This window comes from Phyllobates terribilis, unplaced genomic scaffold (assembly GCF_046119375.1).
Source record: "Phyllobates terribilis strain yellow unplaced genomic scaffold, ASM4611937v1 Scaffold_1__5_contigs__length_1240528914, whole genome shotgun sequence".
NCBI classification, from domain to species: domain Eukaryota; kingdom Metazoa; phylum Chordata; class Amphibia; order Anura; family Dendrobatidae; genus Phyllobates; species Phyllobates terribilis.
Window position 1 is genome coordinate 593,553,791 of NW_027362761.1, and position 17,793 is coordinate 593,571,583.

Consider the following 17,793-nt stretch of genomic DNA (forward strand, 5'->3'; position numbering starts at 1 on the left):
TTGCACATTTTTTTTTTTTTTTTTTTCCACTTTCAGACAGTTTGTACACCTTATTACTTTGTCCCACTCTGGGACTTTCACTTTTTTTTTTCTGATCGCCTGCATGGCACAGGAATGCAGCACCATCCCTATGCCATGAAGGCTGTCAGAAGTGCACAGTGTGAAGATTGCTTGGAGATGCACTGCGCATGTCCAAGCAATCTTCCTGCTCTCTGGTGACCCGGATGTTGTCATGACGACATCGGGTCGTCATGGCAACACCCGGGAAGCCGCTGCAGACTGCGCTGGAAGCCGGAAGAGGAGGTGAGTATCGCCGATCACCTCCCCTTGCCCCCGCAATGCCGCGATCGATTTCGATCGACTTCGATCGCAGCATAGCAGGGGTTAATGTGCTGGGAGCGGTGCAGGACCGCTCCCTGCACATAGTACGGGGTGTCAGCTGTGACAATCAGCTGACACCCGGCGGCGATCGCGCCCGCACAGCCTGTGTGCGTGCGCGATCGCGATGACGTACTAATACGGGTCTGGGTCTTAAGTCCCAGGGCACAGACGCGTATTAGTACGTCAGATGTCATTAAGGGGTTAAAAAAAAATATTTTTTTTAATCCTCCTTCATGGTGGCGCCATCTCCCCCCCAAACTGCCACCCTTGGGTGCTTAGTGGCAAATACAGCCCTGGGGACATATATAGCCCACGTGAGACACAAGGGAGGGCACACTGTACACTGACACCAGGCAGAGGGTCTGTATGCTGAGGGAGCAAGGTGACATGTAGGCCCTGACACACCTGCTCGACACAGACTAACGCAACCATCCCAGGAAAAGATGGGTGAACCTCAACTAATGAGATAATTATGGACCATGTCTTTGTAACTACTTCAACTATTTTATGTTTTGCTGCAATTATTCTGTTTGGTGGACAATCCAATAAACTGCTACATTTTTTATAAGAATTATCATGATATGTTCTTTGTAGTATTGCATCTGGTAAGAAGTCCTGTATCAATAAATATACAAAATAAGTATATTTAACAGTGTGCAACGTGCAAGCAGCAGAGCAGTGTGTGTAATGTAGATAGTATACCTACAGAGAACTACACAACAAAGTAATAGATAAAATTGACTATATATAAATTATCAAATTAAAATCACAGAAAGGATAAAACAGCAGGTGGAAAAAAACAAGGCGTGGGACAGATGGTATAAGCCACACTGTTGGTTGTGGCACAGTATATAACATAAACATAAAATGTAAGTTAAATGACAAAATAGCTTCAAAAGATAAATACAAATGAATAACCATATGTAAACATAGACTGAACAGTGTGTTACCTAAAATGGCACCAAATTAGTATAAACACAGTGGCGGTACATAATAATATTAAGGTCTATGAAGTGCTATGTGTAACACGGTCATTAACAAGAGGAGGCAATATATAAATGTCAAGTACCTAATGCACTGATAAAGTGACAGTGCAAAAATAAAAGGAAACTACAGAATGAGGTAGAAGAATGTAATAGCAAAAGTGTAAGTGTGCTAAATAAAGTGACAGTGCAAAAAAATGTCAAAAACTGCTAAGGTGACAGTGCATACTAGCAGGGATCCATCGTCAAAGCCCTCCTGCTGGCGAAACGCACGTCGGGTCCAGGCTGTGCGGACACCACATCTTCTGTCTGTTGCAGTATGCTTATTGCGCTCCATACTTGTTTAATGCTATGCACTGTCACTTTTCAACATGTTACTATCTTAGGCAATTCAACTTTCTTATTTGTTGCTAATTGACACTATCACTGCAGCAGCTCTCTGACACTTCAGTCATTCTATGTTTTCTGTTGCTATCTGCTGCTCCATGTTATTCACTTGCTGATCTGTGTCTCTTTGGATAGGCCAATCTGCTAAACGCCTTTTTCTCTATAGTATTTATACAGGAAAATCCCATGACAGACATCATCTGGGAGACAAGAAATTCTCCATTAAATGTCACCTGCTCAGGGGTGGATTAAGAGTAGCAAGGGCCCCGGGCAATTTAGAAGGCGCGGGCCCCCCCCTTCCCCACACACACACCTGATTTATCACGTGACATGTCACATGATCCCCTGTGATAGATCATGTGATGGTTCACGTGAAATTAATTTGGCACAATATTAATATATTAATTATAATCATTTTTTTAGGCTGTGTGCCCACTATGCGTTTTTTAAGCGTTTGGTAGAAGGCCTGCCATGTTCCCCAATGATAATCCGCATGTGCTGTGCACATGATGCAGAAATTTCCGCTGCGGATTATCATTGCGTAAAAATCCGCAGCACTACCAATTATTTTGCGGAAGCGCTGCGTTTTCGCCGCCTTTGACTTGCATTAGAACACATAATATCCTCATCACTACATGTGCACATGGGGATATCATGCGGTTCAATATATTATATTTACCTTCTGATGGTCCCCGGTGTCTTTGTCCGATGCGTCCTATCTTGCCGGCAGCTCGCGGTACACTAAAGGACCTGTGGTGTCATTCATTTAGTCATGTGACGGGTCACGGGACCGCTGACGTCGGCAGGCCATCAGAAGGTAAGTATATATTTATTTTTTATTTTTAACCATTCTTTTACGGTCACACTATATAAATCCATGCCGGTTGCATAGATTTATATAGTGTGACCAAGTTGTCAAGTACTTTTCCAAGTGATGCTAAAATCGCTTAGAAAGCGGTTGTCAACCCGCAAGCGGAAATGCATGTGAAGAACGCTTCACATCCGCTTGTCCCTGGCAGGAAAAACGCATGTACAATCCGCATGTACAATCCACATGTACAATCCGCATTTACAATCCGCATGTACAATCCGCATGCGTTTTTTCTGCCAGGGAGATGCAGAAATGCTCAAAAAAAATCCGGAGCATTTCTGCATCGTGGGCACACAGCCTTACATTAATTGTATGACTTAATATATTATTATTATTATTTATTATTATTATAGCGCCATTTATTCCATGGCACTTTACATGTGAAAAAGGGGTATACATACAAGAACAATTACAATAATCTTGAACACAATGTGACAGCGACTGGTACAGGAGGAGCGAGGACCCTGCCCACGAGGGCTCACAATCTACAAGGGATAGGTGAGGATACAGTAGGTGAGGGTAGAGCTGGTCGTGCAGCGGTATGGTGGAACGGTGGTTACTGCAGGTTGTAGGCTTGTCGGAAGAGGTGGGTCTTCAGGCTCCTTTTGAAGGTTTCCACGGTCGACGAGAGTCTGATGTGTTGGGGTAGAGAGTTCCAGAGTAGGGGGGAAGCATGGGAGAAATCTTGTATGCGATTGTGGGAGGAGGAGATAAGAGGGGAGTAGAGAAAGAGATCTTGTGAGGATCGGAGGTTGCGTGTGGGTATGTAACGGGAGACTAGGTCAGAGATATATGGAGGAGATAGGTTGTGATTGGCTTTGTATGTCATGGTTAGGGTTTTGAACTGGAGTCTCTGAGCGATGGGGAGCCAGTGAAGAGATTGACAGAGAGGAGAGGCCGGGGAATAGCGGGGGGACAGGTGGATTAGTCAGGCAGCAGAGTTTAGGATCGATTGGAGGGGTGATTGAGTGTTGAAAGGGAGGCCACAGAGCAGGAGGTTGCAGTAGTCAAGGCGGGAGATGATGAGGGCGTGTACTAGTGTTTTTGCAGATTCATGGTTGAGGAATGTGCGGATGCGGGAGATATTTTTGAGTTGGAGTCGGCAGGAAGTGGAAAGGGCTTGGATATGCAGTTTGAAGGAGAGTTCAGAGTCCAGGGTTACCCCAAGGCAGCGAGCTTGAGGGACTAGGGAGAGTGGGCAGCCATTGACATTGATAGATAGGTCAGTTGGGGGGGGTTGAATGAGATGGCGGAAAGATGATGAATTCTGTTTTGTCCATGTTAACTTTTAGAAATCTAGCAGAGAAGAAGGATGAAATAGCAGACAGACATTGTGGGATTTTGGTTAGTAAGGAGGTGATATAGGGTCCAGAGAGGTAGAGCTGTGTGTCATCAGCATAGAGGTGATAATGAAAGCCATGAGACTCTATGAGCTGTCCCAGGACGAAGGTGTAGATGGAGAAGAGCAGGGGTCCTAGAACTGAACCTTGGGAAACACAGACAGATAGGGGGCGAGATGAGGAGGTGGTGTGTGAGTGGGAGACACTGAATGTCCTGTCTGTTAGGTATGAGGAGATCCAGGATAGGGCCAAGTCTTTGATGCCAAGAGATGAGAGAATCTGTAGTAAGAGGGAATGGTCCACTGTGTCGAAGGCAGATGACAGGTCTAGGAGGAGGAGGACAGAGTAGTGTCGCTTAGATTTGGCGATTAGTAGGTCGTTGGTGACTTTAGTCAGTGCAGTTTCAGTAGAATGTTGCGGTCGGAAACCAGATTGTAGGCGGTCGAAGAGGGAGCAGGAGGAGAGGTGGGAGGACAGCTCAGAATGGACGTGTTGTTCCAGTAGTTTGAGGCATAGGGGAGAAGTGATATGGGGCGATAGCTATACAGAGAGGATGGGTCAAGGGAGGGCTTTTTGAGGATGGGTGTGATTGAGGCATGTTTGAAGCATGAGGGGAAGACACCAGTTGTTAGTGACAGGTTGAAGAGGTGGGCTAAGGATGGGATGAAGATAGTGGTAAGGTTTGGGATGAGGTGGGACAGGATTGGGTCAAGTTTACAGGTGGTGAGGTGTGATTTGGAGAGTAAAGAGGAAAGTTGATCTTCTGTAATGGTGGAGAAGGTGGTTTTGGAGGAAGAGGGTTGCGTAGGTGTGGGGAGGGGCTGTGGGGGCTTTAGGCAAAAGCTTTGTCTGATGGTGTCAATCTTCTGCTTGAAGAATGAGGCAAAGTCTTCAGCTGAAATAAGAGGAGAGGGAGGAGGCACTGGGGGACGGAGGAGAGAATTGAAGGTGTTGAATAGTTGTTTGGGGTTGTGAGACAGGGAGGATGAGAGATGCGAAGAATGTTTGTTTTGCTGCAGTGAGTGTGGACTTGAAGGTAGTGAGAGACTGTTTGAATGCGACAAAGTGCTCATTGGAGTGGAAACTTTTCCATCTACGCTCAGCAACCCTGGAGGCCCGTTGCAGTTCTTTAGTTAGGCTGGTGTGCCAGGGTTGTCTGTTGATTGTGCAAGCCTTGGAATGTGTGAGGGGGGCGACCGAATCGAGAGCTGTAGCTGTTGTGGTGTTGTATAAAGTGGCAGCAACATCTGCATCATGTAAGGAACTAATGTCTGCAAGAGGGAGGAGGGATTCAGAGAGTGAGTGTAGGTCAAGGTGTTTGAGATTTCGGCGAGGGTGTGCAAGTTTGTGGAGTGGGGATTGTTGCCCTGGAGAGGAGGAGGTAGAGAATGTAAGTAGGTTGTGGTCAGAGAGAGGGAGAGGTGAGTTAGATAGGGAACAGAGGCAGGTGAAGATTAGGTCCAGTGTGTGGACGTCTTTGTGGGTGGGTGTGGAAGACCACTGGGTAAGACTAAAGGATGAAATGAGTGATAGAAGCTTAGAGGCAGCTGAGAGGGAAGTGTCAATGGGGATGTTAGTCGCCCATGAGGATAGTGGGGATGTCAACGGAGAGGAAATGAAGTAGCCAAGTGGTGAAGTTGTCAAAGAAAGTGGTGGTTGATCCTGGGGGGAGGTAGATGACAGCCAGTTGGAGGGGGAGTAGATGTGCACGCAGTGCACTTCAAAAGAGGGGAGAGTAATTGAGAGTGGCAGTGGGATATGGGTGAAGGAGCAGTTATCTGAGAGGAGGAAACCTATTCCTCCACCGTGCTTGCCGGTGGGGCGGGGGGTATGGAAGAGATGGAATCCGCCATATTAAAGTGCAGCAGAAGAGGCCGTGTCGGAGGGGGTGAGCCAGGTTTCAGTGATGCCGAGGAAGGAAAGCTTGTTAGTGATGAAGAGGTCGTGAATGTAGGAAAGTTTGTTGCAGACGGAGCGAGCGTTCCATAGAGCTCCTGTTAGAGGGACTGGGGAAGCGGGGGCTGGGCGGATGGGTTTAGGGTTAGAAGGGTTACAAGAGTTTGGTATAGATCGTGGGTAGGAGGTGGAAGTGATCGTAGGGATGTGGTGAGGAGGGCCGGGATGTGGAGAGATGTCGCCAGCAGTGAGGAGGAACAGAGAAAGCATCAGTAGGTGGGAGCAGGAGAGGGCATGAGGTGGCTGTCTGTGTTTGGAGACAAAGGATTGTATGTTGAGGAATAGCTCTGAGGAGGAGGTGAGATGGGTAGGGAGAATGGAGGGAGAGATGAAGAGTTCCTTACTAGGTGTAGGGCTTATGGGTGGTTGGAAAAGTTGAATGATTAAGGGGGTGAGAGTTAAAACAAACACAAACATTGTTTACTGTGACTTAGTATCCAGTTACCTTCAGTTCACTTCAGGTTCAATTCAGGATTAATTCATGTTTCTCACACTTCAGCAATGGACACCATTAGTAAATAGGAGCAGAGAGGTATAGAGAAGGCTGCATGGAAGTCAGGACGGGAAAGTTGGGTCACGTACCATTAGTAAATAGGAGCAGAGAGGTATAGAGAAGAGTGCATGGAAGTCAGGACGGGAAAGTTGGGTAACGTACCATTAGTAAATAGGAGCAAAGAGGTATAGAGAAGGCTGCATGGAAGTCAGGACGGGAAAGTTGGGTCACGTACTATTAGTAAATAGGAGCAGAGAGGTATAGAGAAGGCTGCATGGAAGTCAGGACGGGAAAGTTGGGTCACGTACTATTAGTAAATAGGAGCAGAGAGGTATAGAGAAGGCTGCATGGAAGTCAGGATGGGAATGTTGGGTCACGTACCATTAGTAAATAGGAGCAGAGAGGTATATAGAGAAGGCTGCATGGAAGTCAGGACGGGAAAGTTGGGTCACGTACCTGTAAGAGGAATGGACAAACAGACACCGATTAGAGTGCGGTAGTGGCAGGCAAGGTACAGTCCGCATGCATCATATTATTCAGGATTAATTCATGTTTCTCACACTTCAGCAATGGACACCATTAGTAAATAGGAGCAGAGAGGTATAGAGAAGGCTGCATGGAAGTCAGGACGGGAAAGTTGGGTCACGTACTATTAGTAAATAGGAGCAGAGAGGTATAGAGAAGGCTGCATGGAAGTCATGACGGGAAAGTTGAGTCACATACCATTAGTAAATAGCAAAGAGGTATAGAGAAGGTTGCATGGAAGTCAGGACGGGAAAGTTGGGTCACGTACCATTAGTAAATAGGAGCAGAGAGGTATAGAGAAGGCTGCATGGAAGTCAGGACGGGAAAGTTGGGTCACGTACTATTAGTAAATAGGAGCAGAGAGGTATAGAGAAGGCTGCATGGAAGTCAGGATGGGAATGTTGGGTCACGTACCATTAGTAAATAGGAGCAGAGAGGTATATAGAGAAGGCTGCATGGAAGTCAGGACGGGAAAGTTTGGTCACTTACCTGTAAGAGGAATGGACAAACAGACACCGATTAGAGTGCGGTAGTGGCAGGCAAGGTACAGTCCGCATGCATCATATTATTCAGGATTAATTCATGTTTCTCACACTTCAGCAATGGACACCATTAGTAAATAGGAGCAGAGAGGTATAGAGAAGGCTGCATGGAAGTCAGGACGGGAAAGTTGGGTCACGTACTATTAGTAAATAGGAGCAGAGAGGTATAGAGAAGGCTGCATGGAAGTCATGACGGTAAAGTTGGGTCACATACCATTAGTAAATAGCAAAGAGGTATAGAGAAGGTTGCATGGAAGTCAGGACGGGAAAGTTGGGTCACGTACCATTAGTAAATAGGAGCAGAGAGGTATAGAGAAGGCTGCATGGAAGTCAGGACGGGAAAGTTGGGTCACGTACTATTAGTAAATAGGAGCAGAGAGGTATAGAGAAGGCTGCATGGAAGTCAGGATGGGAATGTTGGGTCACGTACCATTAGTAAATAGGAGCAGAGAGGTATATAGAGAAGGCTGCATGGAAGTCAGGACGGGAAAGTTGGGTCACGTACCTGTAAGAGGAATGGACAAACAGACACCGATTAGAGTGCGGTAGTGGCAGGCAAGGTACAGTCCGCATGCATCATATTATTCAGGATTAATTCATGTTTCTCACACTTCAGCAATGGACACCATTAGTAAATAGGAGCAGAGAGGTATAGAGAAGGCTGCATGGAAGTCAGGACGGGAAAGTTGGGTCACGTACTATTAGTAAATAGGAGCAGAGAGGTATAGAGAAGGCTGCATGGAAGTCATGACGGGAAAGTTGGGTCACATACCATTAGTAAATAGCAAAGAGGTATAGAGAAGGTTGCATGGAAGTCAGGACGGGAAAGTTGGGTCACGTACCATTAGTAAATAGGAGCAGAGAGGTATAGAGAAGGCTGCATGGAAGTCAGGACGGGAAAGTTGGGTCACGTACCTGCAAGAGGAATGGACAAACAGACGCTGATTAGAGTGCGGTGGTGGCAGGCAAGGTACAGTCCGCATGCATCATATTATTCAGGATTAATTCATGTTTCTCACACTTCAGCAATGGACACCATTAGTAAATAGGAGCAGAGAGGTATAGAGAAGGCTGCATGGAAGTCAGGACGGGAAAGTTGGGTCACGTACTATTAGTAAATAGGAGCAGAGAGGTATAGAGAAGGCTGCATGGAAGTCAGGACGGGAAAGTTGGGTCACACATCATTAGTAAATAGGAGCAGAGAGGTATAGAGAAGGCTGCATGGAAGTCAGGACGGGAAAGTTGGGTCACGTACCATTAGTAAATAGGAGCAGAGAGGTATAGAGAAGGCTGCATGGAAGTCAGGATGGGAAAGTTGGGTCACGTACTATTAGTAAGTAGGAGCAGAGAGGTATAGAGAAGGCTGCATGGAAGTCAGGATGGGAAAGTTGGGTCACGTACCATTAGTAAATAGGAGCAGAGAGGTATATAGAGAAGGCTGCATGGAAGTCAGGACGGGAAAGTTGGGTCACGTACCTGCAAGAGGAATGGACAAACAGACGCCGATTAGAGTGCGGTGGTGGCAGGCAAGGTACTGTCCGCATGCATCATATTATTCAGGATTAATTCATGTTTCTCACACTTCAGCAATGGACACCATTAGTAAATAGGAGCAGAGAGGTATAGAGAAGGCTGCATGGAAGTCAGGACGGGAAAGTTGGGTCACGTACTATTAGTAAATAGGAGCAGAGAGGTATAGAGAAGGCTGCATGAAAGTCATGACGGGAAAGTTGGGTCACGTACCATTAGTAAATAGCACAGAGGTATAGAGAAGGCTGCATGGAAGTCAGGGCGGGAAAGTTGGGTCACGTACCATTAGTAAATAGGAGCAGAGAGGTATAGAGAAGGCTGCATGGAAGTCAGGACGGGAAAGTTGGGTCACGTACTATTAGTAAATAGGAGCAGAGAGGTATAGAGAAGGCTGCATGGAAGTCAGGACGGGAAAGTTGGGTCACGTACCTGCAAGAGGAATGGACAAACAGACGCCGATTAGAGTGCGGTGGTGGCAGGCAAGGTACAGTCCGCATGCATCATATTATTCAGGATTAATTCATGTTTCTCACACTTCAGCAATGGACACCATTAGTAAATAGGAGCACAGAGGTATAGAGAAGGCTGCATGGAAGTCAGGACGGGAAAGTTGGGTCACGTACTATTAGTAAATAGGAGCAGAGAGGTATAGAGAAGGCTGCATGGAAGTCAGGACCGGAAAGTTGGGTCAGGTATCATTAGTAAATAGGAGCAGAGAGATATAGAGAAGGCTGCATGGAAGTCAGGACGGGAAAGTTGGGTCACGTACTATTAGTAAATAGGAGCAGAGAGGTATAGAGAAGGCTGCATGGAATCAGGACGGGAAAGTTGGGTCACGTACCATTAGTAAATAGGAGCAGAGAGGTATAGAGAAGGCTGCATGGATGTCTGGACGGGAAAGTTGGGTCACGTACCATTAGTAAATAGGAGCAGAGAGGTATAGAGAAGGCTGCATGGAAGTCAGGACCGGAAAGTTGGGTCACGTACCTGTAAGAGGAATGGATCAACAGAGATGCTGATTAGAGTGCGGTGGTGGCAGGTAAGGTACAGTCTGCATGCATCATATTATTCAGGATTAATTCATGGTTCTCACACTTCAGCAATGGACACTTAAGGTGATGGACACAAACTAAAGTCTGACACAGACTCCTGGCTCACAATATATTTGTAACCAAAATAATAATATAGAGCACACATAGCCATCTATACACAGCAGGAGGCCGCACGGTGCCATCTATACACAGCAGGAGGCCGCACATAGCCATCTATACACAGCGGGAGGCCGCATGTAGCCATCTATACACAGCGGGAGGCCGCACGTAGCCATCTATTCACAGCGGAAGGCCGCACGTAGCCATCTATACACAGCGGGAGGCCGCATGTAGCCATCTATACACGGCGGGAGGCCACACGGTGCCATCTATACACAGCTGGAGGCCGCACGTAGCCATCTATACACAGCGGGAGGTCGCACGTAGCCATCTATACACAGCGGGAGGCCGCACGTAGCCATCTATACACAGAGGGAGGCCACACGGCACCAGCTATACACATATTATAATGAGGGCAATCTGGCCATGGACGCCCCGGGCGGTATCCCCGATTGTCCTCATTATAATCCGCCTATGCACCTGCTTAACCCAGCAGGAAGTACAGCGCAACCGCAAAATCACTAAAGTAGACAAATCCCCGGGCCGGGATGGCAGATACCACCGAGTACTGCAGGACGGATGGCAGAAATTCATTACTTTGATAGACAGACCATTATTTCTAATATTCAAGGATTCCATAACAGCAGGGTCTGTACCACAGGATGGCTCAGAGCAAATGGGGGGCCAATATCAAAAAAGGGGACAAAATCTGAGCCTGGAAATTATAGGCTGGTAAGTGTAACATCGGCTGTGGGTAAAATCCTTTAAGGTTTCCTAAGAGATGAGTATCTCAATAAGAATAAACATGACTATCACACACTTGGATCGTGGATGCACTGTGCCACAAGCCAGGCTTACCCAGGAGGGGTTTGGCGATGCCGCTACCTGGTGTTCACTGGAGCTCCTGATGGTGAAGTCAGACTTGTGCTGCAGGTGGCCGCCAGGTACCACTCCTGGGCAGTCCCTGGTACTGCAGCAGCTGAACCAAGGGTCAGGTCAGGTTAGCAGACACAGACTCACTGGCTGGACAGCATTTCCAACCAGTTCAGACAACACAAATTCTGGGTCACCCGACTGGACAGACACTGGTGCTGGTTCAGGTACTGCCGGAGCAGTCTCAGATGCAGGTACCGATGGTGTGGCTTCAGGTTCAGGTACCACCAGAGTTGTTTCAAATTCAGGCAACACGGGTTTTAGAAACAGGTTCAGATTCAAACAATACGGGACTCAAGGACAGGGACCTGGCAACTTACTAGTTGCACATACACTAAGCAGGGAAACTACAGGGGTTGCTCAGGCTCCGCTCTACTGGAGAGCATGCCATGTATACTTGATACCTCCCAGCTACTGGCTTGGGCATTTCCAAAGTGCCCTCACTGCCCCTTTAAGAATCGCAGAGCGTGCACTGGGCGCATCACCAGGAGCTCTGCATGGTGTGCGAAGGCCCAGGAAGCCACAGCAGAGAATGGGGACACAGTCAGGCGGTCGGGGCGGTGAGTATGTCATGTCCTTGCCAGGAGGAGGGAGAGGAATTACACAGGGATGCCGGCATTGTCGTTATAATGACCCAGTATTATCATGGGTTTTTGAGGGATCAGTCCTGTCAAACTAATCTGATCAGGTTCTATGAGGAAGTAGGTTCCAGATTGGACCAAGGCATTTGATATGGTGCCACATAACAGGTTGGTACATAAAATGAGAATAATGGGACTAGGGAAAATATGTGTAAATGATTAACAACTGACTCAGTGATTGGAAACAAAGGGGGGTTATTAATGGAACACACTCGGATTCGGTCACAGTTAACAGGATCAGTATTGGGCCCTCTTCTGTTTAACAAATGAATTAACTTTTAGTGGGCATACAGAGTCAAATTTCAATATTTGCAGATGATACTAAGCTCTGCAGGGTATCAAAACAGAGGAGGATAATTGAATGTTACAGAGGGATTTATATAAGCTGGAGGCTTGAGCTGAGAAACACTAAATTACTTACCGGTAATGTGATTTTCCTGAGCCCGTGACAGCACCACAACGAGAGAGGGGATCCGCCCTTCCAGGACAGGAAACCTACAGAATAAAAGGGCGGCACCTCTGTGGCGCCCCTGCGGGTTCAGTCGCCACAGAGGTACTGCATCTCACCCAGAGGTGTGGTATCCCACTCTCAGGTAAGGATAGAGTGCTGCCCGGGACCCTAACACCTGCATTCAACACATTCCACTTCAGTGGGGGCAGGGCGAGATTGCTCCTAAGGGAGAGCACAGTCCCTGGTCTCTAGCTGAAGGGTGGAACTATGTAGTGGGTGTGGGTGGAGGACGTAGTTCAGGGGAGCACAGGAAAGGAAGTGATATAAATAGAAGCCATCTTGAGAGAACAGTTCAGTCAGAGGAGAAGTAGTGGGAGCAGGAGCTCTGCTCAGGAGGAGGGCCTAGCAGAGAGGCCCGAGACTGAGAAGGAGAGGAGGATGGAGAGAGGGAGCAGGAGAGAAGGCTCCAGGAGGAACGAGGGGATCCTAGGGGTACGGGCAGTGCTGGAGGCCACCCGTACACCCGAATCTACAAGGACGTGGAAGGATCAAGCCGCAGAGGGGACCGGCCCCTAAACTAGTGGAAAACTACAAGGCTCAGCTAGAAACCGGAGGCTTCTGTACTTTTAGGGTGCAGTTGCCACAGCCACAATTACATAGTCGAAAAGGTAGCCACAGAGGCTCCAGGGGACTGCAGGTTGCCCGACAAGACCCGAGGCTACCGGATTGGGACACTGATTGTGAGGCGCAGGGCAGGAGGGTGAGAACCAGCGCAGGAAGACGACTGAGAAAGGCACATAGAACGGGATCCTGTCAGGCACTCTTGAATTACCTGAGGGATTGCTGAACCCCTTGTCTGGTGAACGCAGCGTGACGTGGGAGGTTGTAATCTGTACAGTGCAACCTGAGGAACTGAACAACTGTGAGTAAACTCTGAAGACTGCACCCCACTGTCTCTGTGAATTACTGCTGCGCCATCACCCCTGCACTACACTACCCAGTATCATAAACAACATCTGCAACAACTCAGCACAGCCCTGGAGCTAAGCTCTACCTGTGGCGAGCTAAACCAACTCTGCTGCATCAACAACAGCTCCAGAGGATCTGCTCCGCAGCGGCGGCTCCATATAGCCGCATACCACAGGCGGCCTCACAAACTGTATATAAAAACTATAAATCCCATGTAAATAATCCCCCTTTGATTGACCGCCCTGGGTCATGGACTGGGTCACCGCCACTATGACATCTCCCCTAGCAACGACCGGCACGGCACCGAGTACCCCACAGCCCAGGGGGCGCATCATCTTTCCACCACCTCAGTTGTTTACTGACCATGAGAGGACTCTACTTAATAGTTAGATACCCCATGATTTTTCCTTCTACACACCGCGTGAATCAAACACGACAAAGGAAATGAAGTGACCAACTTCTACCAGTGATGGGAGGGAATATAAGGGTTATTTTCATGGGCTCAGGAAAATCACATTACCGGTAAGTAATTTAGTGTTTTCCTATCACCCATGACAGCACCACAATGAGAGATTTACAGAGAAACTTTAAAGTTAGGGTGGGACCAAAGCATGTAGAACTGTTTTCCTAAAGGAAATCCCAGATCAAGCCTATAGTGTCTATAGAAGGTGCAAGGTGAAGACTGAATCGCAACCTTACAAATTGCTTGATGGGGACATCCGCTTTCTTATTGTTCTGCCTTGGATTCCCCGGATTAGCACAGAAAGTAGGGTGCACAATTTCCTGACTTCTATGGAAATTGGAAGCCATCTTTGCAAGATAGGATAGCTCTGGAACCGGCCAATCTTCTAGGATCTGTATAAACAAAGGATTAACCGACAAAGCTTGAATGTCACTCACTTACCATGCTGAAGTCAGGGCCACCAGGATAATATTCTTTAATGTGAAGACCTTGAATCCATGGGTTCAAGCGAAGACTGGATTCAGATCCCAGGGTGCCATCTTTGTACTAAAAATGGGCCTAGATCCAAAACTCACTTTCACATTCCTCGCTTATTCAATGCAGGTCGGACACTGTTCTAGTAGTCTACGGCTAAAAAGGTCCACTTGCTATTCTCTTCCTCTTTATATGAGGTGCTGTTAAAGATAAAAGGTGAAACTTCACCATCTGAACTGATTAGACATAAGTGTCATTAGGGATCTTGGCCGAGTTTCTCCATATTGGTTTACGTAAGCTAAAGCTACTCTGTTGTATGACAAGACCTTTACATGGTGACCATGTATAGATGAATGGAGCTTTCTTATATACTGCCTAAAGCTTCTTTAGGTTAGAGGAACCGGGTCTTTAGAGGCAGCCCAAGGGTGTGTACCTGTGACCATGCTACTACTGGAATGTAGGAGATTAGAGTTATTAACAGCAATATTGCCTTGTTCAGAGTTGTGGCCAGACGGCTTATTAATTTTGACATATAGCAGGACTCCTTATTCTACCTTGGGAGACTACAACTCTTACTCACTGCCTAATGAGTTCTTCATCGCTCAATGGATCTGCCTAGAAACCCGAAATAGTTGAGGTAACTATTGTCAATGCCTCTTCCTTCGATATTAGAGTTGTCATAACTACTATAATTCTCCATAAAGCCTTAACGCTCATTAACATCTGAATGGAAGGACACAAACTGAAAGCTTGAATCCTCATTTTATGCCAAGAACTATTCTCAGGAAATTTGATGTTTCATGTGAATTGGAACCTGACTGTATTCCTCCTTAAACACCTATACTACGATATAGCAAAGTGAAATTGCAGATTTACTAGCAGGTCTTATAGAGTCCATTTCCAATGATCTAACTCTTAGGAATCTGTACAACCCCTTTGGGTTGTAGCAAACCCAGGTACGACTGGGTTAAATAATATCTTTACAGGTCTTGATTAGGGCACCTGGAGAGCTAAGCACCAGAGCAGGCTAGGCATTCACCTTAGTCAGACTGCTGGAAAGCAGAGCAGATGGTATGTGTCTTGGAGCTAATCAGTGACACAGGCCAGACTCCACAAGTATCAGTGGTTGCCCTGGATAAATATTGTTTTGTTTGATCAAGCTGGGTTAGCTGAGCAGTATATGAGTAGTCAGGGTCTGTCCTATTTAGTCAGCACTTGGAGAAGCCCAGAAATATTAATGTTTATGACTTCTGTGCAACCTGTAAAAAGCAATAAAACTGCGCTTGATTGAACCAAACCCACAATGGCTGTATGAGCACTATGTGATGCCTCCTACCTTTAAGAATGAAACTCTACAAGGTTTATTATTAACCTGCAAAACTAAGGAAACGCTCTTATTGTCACCTGCCTCCAACCGGCATTCCACCGAGCCAGTTGAGCACCAGCCAGGAATACTGCCACCCTCTGTCTCAAAATAGAGGCTAGGATATTTTTCCCCCTGAATTCGGTAAACTTGCCATGCACAGTTTACAGTCGCTGAACTTGGTTTTGTCAGACATAAACTTAGTTGTGCAACCAGTACCTTTACAAAGAGGGACTATGAGGCACAGGGGCACCCTGAAGCACCGAGAGACACTATGAGGTACTAACTGGCACTGTGAAGCGCTATGAGGTGCTTTAAGGTACTAACAGGCGCTATACGGCACTATGAATGCACCATAAGGCACTATGATATGCTATGAGTTACTATGATATGTTATGCTATGAGGCACTATGCCATGAGGCACTATGCAGCACTATGAGACGCTATACGGCACTATGATGTGCTATGAAGCGCTATAAGACACTATGATATGCCATGAGGCGCTATGAGGCACTATTATGTGTCATGAATCGCTATGCTATGAGGCACTGTGATGTGCTATGAGGCACTATGATGTGCTATAAAGCACTATGAAGTGCTATGAGCCACTATGATGTGCTATGAGGCACTATGCTATGATGTGCCATGAGGCACTATGATGTGCTATGAAGTGCTATGCTATGACGAGCTATGATGTGCCATGAGGCGTTATGCTATGATGTGCCATGAGGCGCTATGCTATGATGTGCCGTGAGGCGCTATGCTATGCTATGATGTGCCATGAGGCACTATGATGTGCTATGAAGCACTATGCTATGACGCACTATGATGTGCTATGATGTGCTATAAAGCTCTATGCTATGAGGCACTGTGATGTGCTATGAGGCACTATGATGTGCCATGAGGCACTATGATGTGCTATAAAGCGCTATGCTATGAAGCACTATGATGTGCCATGAAGCACTATGATGTGCTCTTTGTGAAGCGCAACGAGGCACTGTGAGGCACTGCGCTCAGATTTTTATTTAAAATAGTAATCCATCTGAATGAAGGATAAACCTTTCCATTGGGTGGTAAATCTCAATTGTCAGACTAGCCCCACCCGAAGGAGCCAACTGATGAGACGCAGCTGGACAGCAGACATTCACAGAGACCATGTGCTGTATTAACACCATGTGCCGTCCTATGGATGGAGTAAACAGACTGGAGGACAACAGTAAAAACCTCTTAGTGTTAGTTTAACATTTACTGAGCAGATTGAGGCTCATTTTTGTGGTAAATTCTGAAGGCCAATCATGAGGCTCTGTGAGGCCCAGAGGTCTAAGGTCCAGCTTCCGTCCTGAAACCAAATTTAAAGAACGAGGCCCTTGGCCCAGATGGGGTCTTACAGAGCGCACACACACACATTTTTGAGGTTCGCGCTAACTGGAGCTGCTGACCACAGACAGTGGCGCAGTTCCACAGCAGCTTCTCCACTGATGCACGGAGCTGGAGCTGCTGACCCCAGACAGGGGCGCCACTCCACAGCAGCTTCTCCACTGATGCATGGAGCTGGAGCAGCCGACCCCAGACAGGGGCGCAGTTCCATAGCTTCTCTCTCACTGACTTGCAGAGCTGGAGCTGCTGACCCCAGACAGGGGCGCCACTCCACAGCAGCTTCTCCACTGATGCACAGAGCTGGAGCAGCCGACCCCAGGCAGGGGCGCCGCTTAGTCGTATCCAGATCTTCAACAGGTAAGCCTGTCTAAGGTTCTCCCTTCAAGGACCCTCCAGTACCCTCATCATCAGGGCCACAGGCTAGTACAAAACAGTAGCCGGAAACATGTTAGAAGACATGGGTCTCTGCTACTTCTTTTTTCACCGGCGTTCGTCTTATGGCGTGATTTCCCCGATAGCATCCTGCACAACCGGGATGCGCGGCTGCCAGGCCACCATAAGGTGATGGTGCGGCTGCTGCTCGCGCCCATCTGATGGGACAGGCCCCCTTGAACCTACCATGGCGCTTCCAGGTCCCTGGCGCCGGCCGCAGCAGAGACACTGCCCTGTTGGAAACCGACCGGCCCAGGTCTGGGAATAATCTTCTCTTCTTTCTTCTGCCGCCGTATTAACAAGGTTCCTCCTCAAGGACAGGAAACCAACTGAGGTGGTGGAGAGGCGCCGCCCTTTTATTCTGTAGGTTATAAAAGGTGGTGCTGTCATGGGTGATAGCAAAATAGCAATTGAAGATTAATGTAGATAAATGTAAGGTTATGCATTTGGGCAGAGTAAATAAAATCTATAATTAAAATCTATAATTAAAGGATTAAAAGAAAAGAGAGGCACTGCAAACCACTCATAAAG